Source organism: Cheilinus undulatus, linkage group 21, assembly GCF_018320785.1.
Source record: "Cheilinus undulatus linkage group 21, ASM1832078v1, whole genome shotgun sequence".
NCBI lineage: Eukaryota > Metazoa > Chordata > Actinopteri > Labriformes > Labridae > Cheilinus > Cheilinus undulatus.
Genome location: NC_054885.1, coordinates 20,295,195 through 20,310,785, shown reverse-complemented (window position 1 = coordinate 20,310,785; position 15,591 = coordinate 20,295,195). Strand labels below are relative to the sequence as shown.

The 15,591-nt window shown below is 39.4% G+C and overlaps 1 long non-coding RNA gene across 1 annotated transcript; it reads left to right on the top strand.

Moving 5' to 3' along the window:
* Positions 1–1,227: 1,227 nt before the first annotated feature.
* On the top strand, positions 1,228–10,235 carry LOC121529020. The gene is made up of 4 exons (XR_005993552.1): positions 1,228–1,330; positions 1,665–1,760; positions 2,493–2,641; positions 10,129–10,235. It is a non-coding gene; the product is annotated as an uncharacterized LOC121529020 (long non-coding RNA).
* Positions 10,236–15,591: the final 5,356 nt, after the last annotated feature.

Here is a 15,591-nt window from a genome sequence, read left to right as displayed (position 1 = left end):
GTGAAAATTGGCAAAAAAAATAGGTGATAAGCAACAAAAATCTGTAAAAGTAGCAAAAAGAAGTGGAAAAAATGGGAGAAAAGCAGCAACAATGAGTTTTATAATAGCAAAAAGAGGGAAAATGGGCACTAAGCAGAAAAAAATGGTAAATAGCAGCAAAAAAAGTGACAAAATGTTTCTTCAAAGTGGCAAGAATGAACTAAAAACAGCAAAATGGGTGTGCTACTGATCCAGCACACATGCATTGATATAATCAATAAATCACAACTGGAGAGGGGCTTTTTCAATCCTGTGAGCTGGCCTGCTTACAACATGTCTGTGTGCATCTGCATTTGGCCATTTCGCATATTAGTGTGAATATGAATGTTGTCTAACTTGAAACTGTTTCAGACATTAATAGCCCACTGGAGTGATAACATAGAGGCTGTATGATAATCACAAGTACATGAACAACTTCACTTTAATTAACTTGACTATAACTAACAGAAGTCCATCCTTAAGGCATAGTGCATTCAGGGGGCTGTCTTTCTTCAACAGATCACATGATGGTTAAAGTGTGGTATGGAAGAGTTAAAATAGGGGGAGCTGATTGTGTTGTTGTAGGATGATGGGGGTTGGAAGTCAATTAGTTGCTTTAATTTAATGAATTTAATTATAACTAACAAGTCAGTGTCTACCTGGTTGTGTCCTGTCCACCCTGACCATCCAGTTATTTTAGTGTTGTTTTCTATCTAAAAATAAAATAAAATAAAATATTACATTTATTTTTGAAAATATTTGTGGGGAATGAAGTGGCAAAGTTCAATCAAGTAACAGATAAGTCAAATTCAAGAAAATCCCATTTTATTTATAACTGTTCACTCAGAACAATTAGTTACAAAGAATATGTATTTAAAAAATAAAATGAAAATTAAAAAAAAACATCATATCCAGAGCTTGACCAGTATGTTTTTCATGTATTTTGAAAAAGGCCTCCTTTAGAAAAATGACGAACCAATGGAAATTTACAGTTTTTGGTAAGGATGCTTTTTGAGGTTGAAAATAACGTAAAATTACTCGATTTTTCAGTTGCAGTAGAGTTTATTTTTGACATTATCAGAGTTAAGGAGGCGCTGCGTTTTAATCCCTGTCACAATTTATTGTCGCAGTGACGAATCTTTTTTATTAACGATCTTTGGCCCAAACATTGTGCAAGCTAGAGAAACACCACCTAGTGACAGAGTCGCGCATAAACTCTGTCAGGAAAACAAGTACAACCTCTTGTGGCTTAAATTTACGAATTTTCATTTGAACTATTAACGCCGTAATTAGTTGTAACAGGACACCAACTGTGAGTAGTGAATGTCATGCAGACGCTGAGTCATGGTCAATGGAAAAGTCATCCTTTTTGTTAGGGTTATTCAATTGATGCTAACCCTCCCAACTTTTAATCTAGGCTTCAGGCTACATTTCCATTATATCTGATATTCTCAATTTGAGCGTAGTGGCTGACAGGTTTTATAGCAGGGATCATATCCCCTTCTAAGATGAACTGTGAGGGCATGGACTATACTCAGTAGGCATGTAGACATGTGACAGGAAAGACTCTTTGAAACATGTCCTGGGGCTAGCTTTTGTCAGTTCACCTCGATTCAGGCTAATTAGGCTATCCTCTTTTTCCACAGGTAGGTGTCAGAATGTCCCTGTCTGTCCATCCAGAGGCTTCCTTCTCGCCTGCAGTCAGAGACACCAAAACTAAAGATATCAAACTTCATCGTGAGGTGAGATCAAGGATGTCTGAGAGAGGAGACATGCTGTTTGTAAAGTTTCCCATCACAGATTAGTTTGACACAGATTGCTGTGTGAAAGTGGCATGATTAGATTTCCCAGAATAAGCTGTGAAAATTTCACAACAGTTCCTTGGTGATTATTGGGAGGAAAATCCACCTGAGGCACTATCTGGCAGGCTGGCACCTTAACAAAACCACATCTCAATCACCTTGGTCCAACCCTGCATCACGATCTGTTCTGTCTTTTAAACAGGGAGGGGAAGATCATTGAGGAAATAATGTAAATCCACACACCTTTCACCCGATTGGTGCAGTGAACTGACACAAGCTCCTGTTTGCTGGTGGTAGCTCTGTTTGTTTACCTCTGAACACAGCCCAGACAGTTCTCCTCTGCTGCCTAATGCTACTTGAGTTGATGGTTGTTTCTTCAGGCTAGACACTTCTTGACGGAGGTCCTTTTTCAGCCACCCCCACATGTCAGAAACCTTGAGATCTGTTCATGCCACTTCTTGCTCTCACTGTTCGCCGTTTTTTTGGTTGTCATAACACATCCTGGGGGCAGCGAAGCTTTAACTTGTTGCTCGGAAAGGGCAAGAAGTGGGAGAGAAATAAGACCCCTCGAGCCATCTCAGCAGTACATGAGGCACATTTACCTCCCTCTCTTTCTGTCTCTTACCGTCTCTCAAGGTCATGGGGTTCTTCTGTCTGTCCTTTATCTTTCAGCCCTGAGGAAAGGATGAGATGAGCTTACTGGTTTTTTTCTCTACACCTGAGCACCACGGGCACAAACTGGAATCCAGACTCCAGGTGCGGAGCATGATCACGCCACTCAGGCTGACCAGGAGATCATACTTGGTTACACCTAGTGTGAGGTACAAAAGTCACTCCACTCCACTTTCTTTGAGTAAAGTCAGGGTTCTGAAAAGTTTTGCTCCAAGAAAACCTTGGACTTAAATAATTTTTTCCCCCAAATTCTAAAAAAAATTGAATTCAGCATATGGTATGCATATAGGCCAGGAAGATTCAACATTTTTTGGTACAAGTGCACTTACATTTTCAGCAGCTTTTACTGAACAAAAAGTCTGATTATGCTTAACACCCTGATTAAGAATGCTGTAGCATAGTATTTATGCAGTTCACATTCATGTGTAATAATCCAAAGGCCATATTTGAGTGTTTTCAAAGGAATGACAAGTTTTGATTTTTTAAATATTTTTCAGTATTAATGTAAAGATAAGAAAAAGTTTAAACTATTGGATACAATTCCAAATTATCTGAAGCAGGGGAAGTTGTGTTGCACTTTTCTGAAACATGTTAGCTTCAAATTAAAAACTGTATGCAGAATTTTCGATTTTCTGTATGCAAGATGGATTCGCCAGTGAGAAACACAGAAACGGGCATATCCATCTGCTTTGCAAGGTTAGGACCAAACAGGTACTCAACTTGACTTGTTTGTTTAACTGCAACAAATTGAAGTGTAGATTTGTGAAGGTTGAAGTCTCATCCAGCAGTTGTGTGATTTTTAATTTAACTTTTTTTTCCAGAAATATCACTCATTTCCCCAATTACATGTTGACTTTTGTCAACTCTGTCACACACTAAAATGTTTTTACTTTTGTATTTTATTCATTCATGATGAATGTCAAGATTTCAGTTATCTAAAACTGGTATTCAGTAATGATTTAGTGATTAAATTCATTATTTCACATTTTTTTAAATTTATTTACTCATCAGAAGTATCTTACCTCTGAATTTCATGATTTTCTAACTAATATTCCTTTTTAAAAATTTAGTTATTATTGTACATAGATTAGCTAATATTTATACAAATAAGCAGAATAAAAAGAAAGAGGGTAATGCAATTTTGTTAAATGACCCAAACTGTCATCTAAAGGAGCTGGCAAAAGTAAACTACTCGTAGCCTTTTTTAACACAAATAAATATCTTAATTGACTAAACAGAAAATTGCACACAACACAATCATAACCTTATTGTTTTGAATGCAGGGAGATAAAAATGTTAAGTGAGGACCTCCAGACCTTCCTTTACCTTGTGGTGCAAACTTTGAAATACCAAATATTTAAATGTTTCATGCTTTGAAAAAAAGGTTGTTGCAGAAGAAAATGATAAACAATATAGAGTTTACTTTTTAAACTCAGTGCTTTGCATTGAAATTATTCTATGGGCGGTAAGTTTGATCATTTCCGCTTTTTTTAATCAGTAACATAGGAATCTTTGGAATTTTGTGGCACTTGTAAAGGTATTTTTTAAATAATTTGGATCTTTGTTTGAGCAGGGTGGAGTAACACTGCTGCAGATTCTTACTAATAAATGATGGACCAAAAGGATAGCATAGTGCTGTCAAATAAATCATGTAGTAGAATAACATCATTTCTATCTGTGATGTAGAATATAAAATGAATAAATACACTGTTAAAGCATATACATCTTACTTCAGTACCTTGCTTGGTTTCATGAGTTTTCCCGTATCCCACCACAGATGCTCTTATTCAAATGAGCACAAAAAGATGCAGCAGCACATATGACATGCGCTCCCATAAATATCTAGCTTAACGTGTATTTTAGTGCACATCTGGATCCAGATGCAAAAGCATCTTGGTATTTTGTTGCATGTGTGTGGCCACCTAACTGGATCGTCAAAGAATGCCATTTCCTGACTCCGGGCTTTGGGTCTTTGGGGGCTCCAGCTGGGACCAAACATAATTTAGCCCTGGATCAGTCTCCTGTCCTGGTTAGACTACATGTAAGCAGTTATTGTTTGGTAGGTAGGAATAAAGCGCTCGGTGTCCTCTGTAACTACCCCCCACATATAAAACTGTTTTGTTCATCAAGGGAAAATTATAAGGTACTGAATCACTTCAACACAATGTACTTATTGATGCATTTTAGGCAATTTAATACATCATAACTCTCTTATGATTGCCCAAGACAGACAGAGTGAAGAAGCCAATTATGAGGAGCAAAATTGCCTCGGGTCAACAGTTTTTGGATACCATTCATTTTTTGAAGGCATGCTGATCTTCTCACTCCCCCCCTGAGGGAGATGATCCACTCTTCTTTGAAGCTGTGATGAGACGCTGAATGAAAGCAAATGAGGGCCTGTCAGAGATGACAGGAGAAACTCATAAGCTACCAGAGTCTCAGTGGGTTCTGCTGGGAAAGGGGTCCGGAGGCGGGGACAAAAAGGTGGACAGTGGTAGTCAAGGGTTAGAACCTCTTTATGAGGCTGTGACTTCTATCAATGTTCTATTATAAAGTTTTTTTAGAAACAGGGGCTCCAATACAGCTACAACAAGATCCTAACACAAAAAGACTCAAAATGTCCACAGATACACACAAAATGACCAAAAACTTAAAAGGACCCAAAACAAGCAGAAGCGAAAGCTACTACAAAAAATTCTACTGTGTAGTGGACATGCAAAATGACCAAAAAGGTGCATAACAAGCCACATGAAACCTAAAAGCCTCCAATAGGCAAAAAAATACACAAAATGAATCTAAATGATGGCAAAGAGGCAGAAAATGATCAGGGAGAAATTTTTAATCACTTTAAAGTAAAATGTAAAATGACAACAAAGAGATGAAACACTCCATCAAAAGGAGATACCAATGCTTAGAAAGACACGAAATACCTGCAGTATAACACAACACAACACAAACAACAGATCAAAACACACAAAGCCATTACAAAGACACACAAACTAATACAGAGAGAAGTTAAAGTTTTTGGTGCAAATGCTTAGTGATCAATAAAGCACATAGAGACCACTAAAACTGATAACACAAGGCATTAAATGACCACAACAATTGACAAAATGGACAGGAAGAGATTTGAAGCAATGACAATGAGATGCAAAGTGACATCAACAAGATGCAAAACCACTTCAAAGCTAGGCTTAACATCTGTTTGTACATGCTAAGTGACTACAAGGAGAGACAAAAGCAACAATGTGCACATAATTACCACAAAGACACACAAAATGACCTCAATGGGATGCAAAATGGCAACAAGGATCTAAAGATGCAAGAGACAAAAAAAAATGATAAATTGAGAGGTGCAGCCACACGACAGATTTGAAATGACAAAGAAATGTTTCACTTGGCAACATGACTCATAAAATGGGCATAAAATGATCCCATGTATAGAATAAACAACTGCTAGTTAGTGCAAAGTGACAACAAAAAGATGCAAAATGGTTTTGAAAAGATGCAGAGGCACTTTAACCTGGCAAAACCACTCATAGACAGCGTTTGGGAAAGGGCAGAGCCTTTGAAAAAAACTCAGAGGGCGATTGGATGAACGCTCTGTCTGCCACATCTTTATGGGAGCAACAAAACACGTGATGTAGCCGATACCAAGCAGCGCCCCTACCAAAGGAGTAAACAACATTTAGAACTACATAACTCGAACCATGGTGACTGTAGACGTGTCAGTATGTGACTTTTGTCGTCTTTGAAAAGAAAACAACTCAATGCTGTTCTTTTTTCTTCCTTTAACAAAGAAATGTCATCAAGTTCTGATTAAACTGGCGCTTGAGCAGCATCCACGCTAATGTCTTCTGCCATAACTGCACCGGCCTCTTGTTGCTGCTTGCTTACGTCATGACACCTGAAAGTACTGCTTCTTGACGCTGATTGGTCCTGTCACTTTCTAACTGGGCCCAAAGGGTTCAGACGGGAGCTTTGCAAGATGGATTCGCCAGTGAGAAACATGGAAACGGGCGTATCCATCTGCTTACAAGGTTAGAGGCACTTTAAAAGGAGGCAAAAGTTGCCACATGACTACAAGAGGCATAGGCAACAGCAATTTGCTCAAAATTGCCACAAAGACACACAAAATGGCCTCAGTGGGATGCAAAATGGTGTTGAAATAGTGCAGAGGCAGTTTATAAAGATGCAAAATTGCTGTTTGTAGATGCAAAATGACAAAGGAAGGTGAAAAAGGGGCTCAAAATTCCAACACAAAGACCCAGAATGACTTTTATGGGATGCAAAATGGTACTGGCAATGAAAGAATGCAATAACTACAGAGAGGCAAATAGAAAAGTTAATTATTGTTTGTTTCGTGGTTGTTGGAGCTTAGGGCACTGTGGTTTCTGCATTTCAGTTATTAAATCTACCCCAGAAAGGTGTTTTACCCTGATTTTTATTTCATGAGTGCTGACAGACTTTCCTATGAGCATTGTAGTTTTCCCCTTCCTGCTTTATTTAGTCTGACCTGGAAGAGTAAAGAGTGATCATACGGCTGATTCTCACACATATGCCCCTTGGCCATACCACCTGTGACACCCAGACCTCTGAGGATGAGAGATGCTGTCTGCTGCTGCGGTTGGATGACGGCTCAGCAGGGATGGGAACACATGGAGGACTGCTCTGTGCTTCCCCTGCCTGACAGCTTCCTACCCACAGACATGCACCCACTCACAACCACACTGTCATGATTAAGTGCTATTCATGATGACACATTATTCCAATGACAGTGATGATTTAATTAGTGGGAGCACTGAGGATGTAAATCCAACAGAAGACAGGATTGTGTAGCAGTAAATACAAAAAACAATCACAGGCAACATTCCAGATGGATTTTCTACAAATGTTGCTGCGTCTGAGTACGCATAGCTCTGCCATTATCTGTGTTTTTTCTTCATCGAACATTGGGAAAAGTTTTGTTTTGGATGTAATGGAGGTCAGTGTGTTTGTGAATGTGTGCAGAAAGATAAAGTCCGAGGAGTGCAACGTATTGAGAATGGGGAGTCGGTTATGAAGGTACATGAGGTCTAATCTCATCCTATCTCAGCAGCTGCAATGTAAACCTGCTGTTAGCACTGCAGGTGTTTCTGTCAGGCAGCATGGGAACAAACTCCCCCAGGAGATTCCCAGTGAACAAGGTGCTCAGAGAAGACAAGTCAAGTGGGAAATCATTGCATTTGCAGTGTGAAGAAAATCAACTCACAAACACTTTAGGTGCAGCAGGCTGTTCTGTCTCCAGTTTTCTTTTCTTTCTGCTAGCTGCTAGCCACAGCCTTGAGCATGTGCCCGTCTAACTTTTTCTGACTTGGTGTTTGTTTCATTTGATGGTTGAAACTCCCCCCAAATAGTCTTTGTAGCACAGACAGGCAGGGCAAGCTGATGTTTCTAGTAAACAGATTCTGAAGTGACAACTTATGAGTAGTTTCTTACTGAAGCTCAAAGAGGACAGCATGAATTTGTTGGGTTTTTCCCCCAGATCCTGACATGTTTATCATGTTTACCTAATGGCTGGGTTTAGCCAGGATGTCCATTGACAAGATTTGTTGATATCAGAAGATGCAGATAAAGAAAAGCCAAAATCTGGTTTAATATTAGCATGCTAATATTTACTTATTAGCTCTAAAGATACAATATAAAAGAGGCTTATGGTGTGAATTTTGCAGGCATTGCCTAAACTAAAAATTTGGGGCAAAAATGCAAACTTAGTAGGATTTATCCTCTAGTAGCTATGAAGGTGTGTGGCAACATTCATGGAAATACATCAGATAGAATCAGGCCTTCCTAAGAAAAATGGCTAGGCACCTGAAAGGCCAAGAAGATGCACCCTGTAGAGATGTCATTTTATCAATCAATGATGGGTGCGTCAGTGCATGCATATTGGATCAGTAGGATTAGCAGTAGCCTCCTGGCTAACATTCCTCTTCTGGGCCTGGCTCCAATCAATTTTTACGAGCTGACTAGAAGGTCCTGGCATGGCTATACACAGTCTGACATTACTGGCATTACAGTTAGATTCAATTGGCAACTTCCATTTAAAACGTGTTAATATGAATCAATGGCTTTTTTGATGTTTATTTAGGTTTCAAAGAAAAAAGAAATCTAAATTCAGTTTAGGATGGAGCATGTATGGCTGCGAAACAATGGGTGCTTCTGTGCAGCTGGGCCCCAGAAAGCATTCCTGTTGATCATCACTGGGTAGAACAGCTGGTGATCTTTGGTTAAGATCAATAGGGACCAGGGATCTGCTGATAATGTGTTTGGTGAGAAGGAAGTCTGAAGTCTCTAGAAATGAGAAACTTGTGCAAGAAAACTTAAAACAAAAAGTAAGGCAATTTGTTTTTGGTACATTATTTCTTTGTCATAACAATGCTTCTTGGTAATAAATCTTATACCGCTGGAAAGCCTGTTTATCACCCTTTTAAATGTTGCCACATTTGTAAGGATCATGCATTTATGGGATGAGCAGCAGAGCTGAGTATGTGAGTTGCGCCCATGAAAAATGTGCCAAATCTTCTCTGCCAATGCCAAACAGCTTATTCTGCCATTGACTCTTGCTGGGTGTTTGGTGGATCGGATTATTGAAGTTAGAAGAAACAAGACATATTGACAATTCAACAATTTATTCATTTAACAAACAGGAGCCTCAGTAGCATGTGGAAGAACCATACACAGCCACAACAGCCTGGCACTTCCTCCTCATGCTGGTCACCGGCCTGGTCACACACTGCTGTGGGATGGCATCTCATTCTTCAATCAGCATTTGTCACAAGTCAGCCAACGTGGTTGTGTTGGTCACTCTGGCACGAACAGCACACCCAAGCTGATCCCACAAGTGTTCAATGGGGTTAAGTTCAGGACTGCTGGCAGGCCATTCCATCCTCTCCACACCCAAATTCTGGAGGTAGTCTCTGATAAACCCCGCTCTGTGGGGTCCAGTGTTGTCATCTTGGAAGATAGAATTCTTGCTGACAGGGTGAGAAAACAGTATTCTTGGGGTGTTGTCTTCTTGGGATGCCCACTTCGCGGCCTGTCTCTGACATTCCCCATTATGTGGAAGTTGGCCTTCAGTTTGGAGATGGTAATAAGGTTCACTCCAGACAATGCCGCAGCTTGGTTTTGTGGAAGACCAGCTTGAAGTTGCCCAACCGATGGGCCCTATCCAGATCAGTCAAACGTGGCATGCCGATTCTTGAAGCAGACATCTACTGACCACTGTAGCAGGGCCCATGCTCACAGGCGCTGCCAATCAGGCACCTGATTGGCAGCACCAGGGGATACCAAAAATAAGCTGTTTAGCATTGGCAGAGAAGATTTGGCACATTTTTCATGGGCACAACCCACATACTCAGCTCTGCTGCTCATCCCGCAAATGGATGATCCTTACAAATGTGGCATCAATTAAAAGGGTAATAAACAGACTTTCCAACGGTATGATTTATTCCAAGTAGCATTGTTACAACAAAAAAATAATGTACCAAACACAAATTGCCTTACTTTTTGTTTTAAGTTTAGTTAATTATTATTTAGCCACCCTCCTAAAAAATTAGTTTTATTTTCTTGTCTTATGTTTTTCTTCTTCTGTTCACAGAGAGGATTCATCATTTCAGCCTTGCTGCCCACCTAATTGACCGTCACATGTGTACACACCTTCTCTACACCCAGTGTCTCGTCACCAACCATGAGAACCTCAACCACTGTCCCAGTCCACCCCAGCCTTTGAGTACGACCCCGACCCCCCCCCCCCCCCCCCATCAAGGTATGCACTCAGCCTTGTCATAGCTCTAGGCAGAGCATGTTCTTGTTGTGGGTTGAGCAACTGCATTAGTCATTTCACATTCCAAATTCCTACCCTATGTTGTATTCACAACTCTTTCTGTCTCTGTTGTTTCCTTTCTTTTTCTGTGCCAAATCAATTTCTTTCTCCTTTTTCATCGTTTAATATTCTCTCTGTGCCATGTCAGTGGGAGGATTAAGCTCTGATGTGATCTGTGCACCTTCTCTGCAAGTCTTGTAGGGTCTGGACGTCTGACCTGGGGCTCAAAGGTTCTGATTACAGGACGGGATAGTGCTTTGTGTCCTTGAGCAAAGTAACAACTGAGCCTTTTACGCTTCAGTTAACATCTACTGTTCCTACACAAATAAGTGATGTATAAACCTGAAGGCTATGAAATTTTCTTTGGATTAAATCTATTTGCTAAGCAACGCAAATATAGTACATATCTTAAAAACTGCCCCTGCCCCGGTGTGTCGATTCATCTTCATCAGTCAGAGCACCATGCACGGCTGCTGCCTAGGCCGCCATAGTAACCTTTACCTGAACCAGGCCAAAAGCAGACACAAGAGATAGTGTTACCGCCATCGTCACCCTACATTATCTGTCATTCAGTGTTTCAGGGTGACCGAGAGAAGCTCCAGCAAACAGCAGGTCGACTGGAGCCCACACCCGCACGGGTAAACCCAACAACAAACACACACTGGCATATCACTCCCACTGAAGTGACCACAGGTGTGCACATGGCAGGTATGCACACACATATGCAAAAACCTCTCTGGCCTCACCTGTCTCCTGTCAGGACTGTCTCAACACACACACAGGAGCTTGCATATTGCACCCCTGCTCCATCCAACCCCCCACCCTGCTCAAAGCAGCCACCCTCAGGGCTTGTGCGTGCGAATCCGGCTGTGGACTGAGCAGCCCCCATCGCTGCACCCCCTCCACACAGGGCAGAGAGGGAAATGAAGGCTTTAGGAGTTCATTATAAAACAACAACAGCAGCAGCAGGGGATAGGCCTCCTGGGGCCAAAAACGCACCCTCTTCATCCCTCCATCCTCATCTTTTTCCTTTATGTCCCTCAATATCTCAACCCTGGTGCACCCTGCTCCCCACAAAACTTTCCCCCCTCTCTCGCTCTTCATTCTGCCGAGAAAAACAAAACTTTTTCAGCTTTCATGATGGATAAAGTTAAATATTGATCCACAATATTGTAATATGACAAGTTAATATAGTGAGTCAGTAGTGACCGGTTATGAACTTGTTTGACCTCCGTCATCAGAAATGTGGCTGACGCATTTATGAACTGAAGCTTTATTGTGTAGGAGTTCAGATCAATACCAAAGCCAAGAAATGAAGAAAAAGTTTTCATTTCTAACTCGTACTTTTATTACAATGTCTAGTCAAAAAAAAACAAAAAAAAAACTTTTAAACAGCCCAGTTTCAGCCTTTTTTTCCAGTTTGATTCCTTTTTTTGAAAGGAGTCTTTGACTTAGAAGCAGAGGTGTAAAAAGTACAGACTGTTGTACTCAAGTAATCAAAATGTACTGAAGTAGAAGTAAAAGTATTAGTCTCCAAATCTACTTATGTAAAAGTAAAGAGTGTCTTATTTACAGTGTATTTAAATTACAGAGTAGCTTCTGCTGAGTTGTACAGAAAAATGTGATCTTTCTTTGAGGCAATAACAACAACAGAATAGACCTCCAACCTGGTTGTTTAGGTAAGTCACACCTTTTTAGTCAAGTCAAATACACAGCAAAATTGACAGCGTTAGATGAATTCATATAAAGTTCAATTTAATAATTAATATGTCAATATTGGTCCACACTACACATAGTTAAACTAAACTTTTTAGAGTGTTTTATTCTGATGAAAAATATTCTCTATGCGTCCTCTAAGAACACAGGCATAAAGCCCTGACTTAGTGGATAAATTCACTCATGGTGCAAATGTGTCTAAAATCAAGAACAACAATCTTCTAGAAACATGACCAAAAGAACCACAGCAGGGACTACTCAGAAACATCCAAACAAAAGTAAACACATATAAAACAAGTCCAAACCAAGCAGCAACCTCCAGTCCTGAAAAAAGAAGGCAATGCAGAAGTGCAAAAAATTGCAATACCACAAGTGTCCACTTGAAGCTGGCTGCAGGAACACCAGAGGTCCCATCTGGACACCTGTTAAAAAGCCGTTTTTTTAACGCTAGAAATAAACTAGTTTACAGCCAGGTTAAAAAAACCAGATGTGTCGAATTAGCTAATGTCTTCATGTGCTCTCAATGTACGGGGGGGAATGTTTTTGTACCACAATGATTTAAATTATATTTAGGAAAAACCTCACTGTGGACTGATTGGCGCGTCTCATTTGAATGACAGATAGCTCGACACGCTAAGCTACGTTTCTGTCAACCATGCTAGCTAGCTAACTGACAGGAAGGCACACTTAGTGGGTGGGCAGTTGGTTGATCCAAAGTTCGGTTGAGACTGCGATTTCAATATGGAGGTCGCTGCGGACTGGCTTCAAGAGCTGTTTGAGCCTGTGTATTGTAAGCAGACTGCTGACGTCACACAGGGTTTGTCCAATTCTTTCTACAGTCTATGGTCCAAACACTCAAAAAAACTCAAAAAAAAACAAAACTACTCAATTACCGTAATTTGAGTACATGTAATTAGTTACTTTCTACCCCTGCTTGGAAGTAAGGGGAATTTCATGATCTACACTTGAAAGAAACTTAATTTCTGTTGTTAAAGATTCAACATGTAACACCCAAGAAAATATGTTCTAAAGCAGAGATCTCTGCATATAGGAATTTAGGGACTCTAACAATGACAAGTCCATCCATGGTCCAACTGTGAAGAATTTGTCTTTTTGTGTGATCATCCTTTCTTTAAATCTAATATTTCCAAAATAAAAGAGCCCATGCTCTGAATCATGAGCCTGCAACCATCAAAAACCAGGCTGTTGAATGTGTGGAGAGCTATAAATATCTAGGAACAATTATTAACTCCAAACTGACCTTTGATAGGAGTTGCGTGGCAGTCTGTTAAAAGGCACATTAGCATCTACACTCACTCTTTCTCACATCTATATATTTTTTTCTATTCTGTCAAGTGTTTCTTTAACCTGTCCTATCTTTTTTTCCCTTGTGTTGATGCTCTTTACCAGGTTATGAAGTGGCTGTGATGCTCACTTCTAGTGTTAAAGTGGAATTTTTCAAAAAATGGGTGTATGTTATTTGCTCCTTTCTGTGCAAGATTCAAGATGCAAAAATTCAAGATGGCAGAGTCCATGGATAAGACTTAGGGAGGGTCCCCTATGTATGAATAAAAGGCTTATTTTAAATTAAAGGAAGTTAGGGCTGTCAAAAGGTTAAAATTTTCAGTCATGATTAATTTCAGGATTTCTGTTAGTCCCAATCAATCGTACCCTTTTTTATTGCGTTTAAGAATTTAACTATTTTGCATTTAAAACTGTTTTTAATATTATTAGTATTATAAATATTATGAAAATGATTAAAAATTAGTGCAATAATTAGAGACCATTGTCAAGCATGATTAATGTGATTAATCTTCACAGCTCTTTTTAAAAAATAACATTTTTGTATTATTTTTTTATTCAGTAGGGCTGTCAAGATTAATCAAATTAATCTTGATTAATTACAATCCACAATTAGTGCACTAAAATCTTTTAATCTCAATTAAATGCATGTTTTACTGTTCCTCTCAGTGCTCTTTGGTTAAGCCATTGAGGCATTTGATGCAAAATATGTCCACCACAGTTCCCAAATGACTAATTTCCTCATAAAAACTCAGAAGTCAAAAGTCATCTGCAACTTGTGATATTTTCTTTTTCAGTGTCCCCTTATTTCCTTTTCAATCCATAACAAGTTCTTTTTTTCCGTGATAAATTTATGTAACAATCTTTAATATATCTATAAAGCAGATCTGTATCCAAGCAGGTAGTTTAAGACAGAAAAATCCAAAATGACACAATAATAATTTAATATGCAAAACAGTGAAATTTTCAAATGTGATGAGCAGGGTATGATTAGTCGTGATTAACCAAGTAAATCCTGTGATTAATCACAATTTAAAATTGTATCTTTTGGCAGCCCTTATATTCAGGTGATTTAACACTAATTTAAAAGGGCCTATTTATATATGTTATGTTTCATATTTACCAAGTTTGTTCCACTAAATGCTACTAGGCTAAATAAAACACACTGCACCTTTAAAAATGTGAAGAAATAATTTAAAAATTTATCAAGAAAAAAAAACCTTCTTACAAAAAAATTGCATTTGCAGTAACACAGCCTAAATGATTGCCAAAATAATTTTTAAAGTGACTGATTTGGACAAAAATGTCCTTAATGATACCAGTAGGTTTAATTGTTCTTTCACTACAAAGCTGAGAGTATTTACGTATATAGTAGAAAGAATCTAGGAGGAATGCTTTTTTTACTCTTTATCTCTTTATCTGCATTGATTTTCTTTACGTGAGGAAAACTTAAAACTCTTGTAAACAAATTTTAACTTAAACTAAGTGACAGTTCATCATCTTAAAGTCAAATTAGAGATTATATAGGTTATATAAACTGGGCGCATTCTTGCCCTGGAGGCACACTATGCTCATCATACTGAGACATAATTTACCCTAACCATACCAAACACTCTACATCCATTTAAGAGATGTTTAGGGTCATTAAATCTGCAGAAAAAATAGCAATCTAACGGTTGTCTTATAACCCACTGAATACTCAAGTTTGATGTTTTTAATAAGGAATAATAATGTGCAATCATAGTAATTAGAGAGCAACATCAAAAGCAGCCAAGCACGCAGCATTGCTGCATAAATACCTCGTACAATAGCCATCTGTGTGCTGTAGGTTCACCAATGCTGCACAAATGAGTGGAAAGTTATGATTCACGGATAATAGCACGTAAATAGCTCTCATTGTCATTCTCGGGGGGCAGCTGAATGTTACTTTCTAACGGTGAATCAGGGGTCAGCCACATTTTCCTGAGTCATCATCAGTGTTTGTGATGTGTCCGTGCACTGGCTGGAGGCACAACACCTGTACGTGTGTCCTCCACCCAACCCGGCTCTCGTCTGTTGCTGGGCGGTTAAAGGGTGATGCATCGAGACCACAGGCCTTTCAGATGAAAAGGAAGGCGGGGCGGTATCAGCAGGAAGTGGTTTTGCTTGATAGATGCAGGGCGCAGGGTTTCATGACAGGTGCAGTGGGTGCATGACAAAAAAAAGACAACAGCTCGTCGT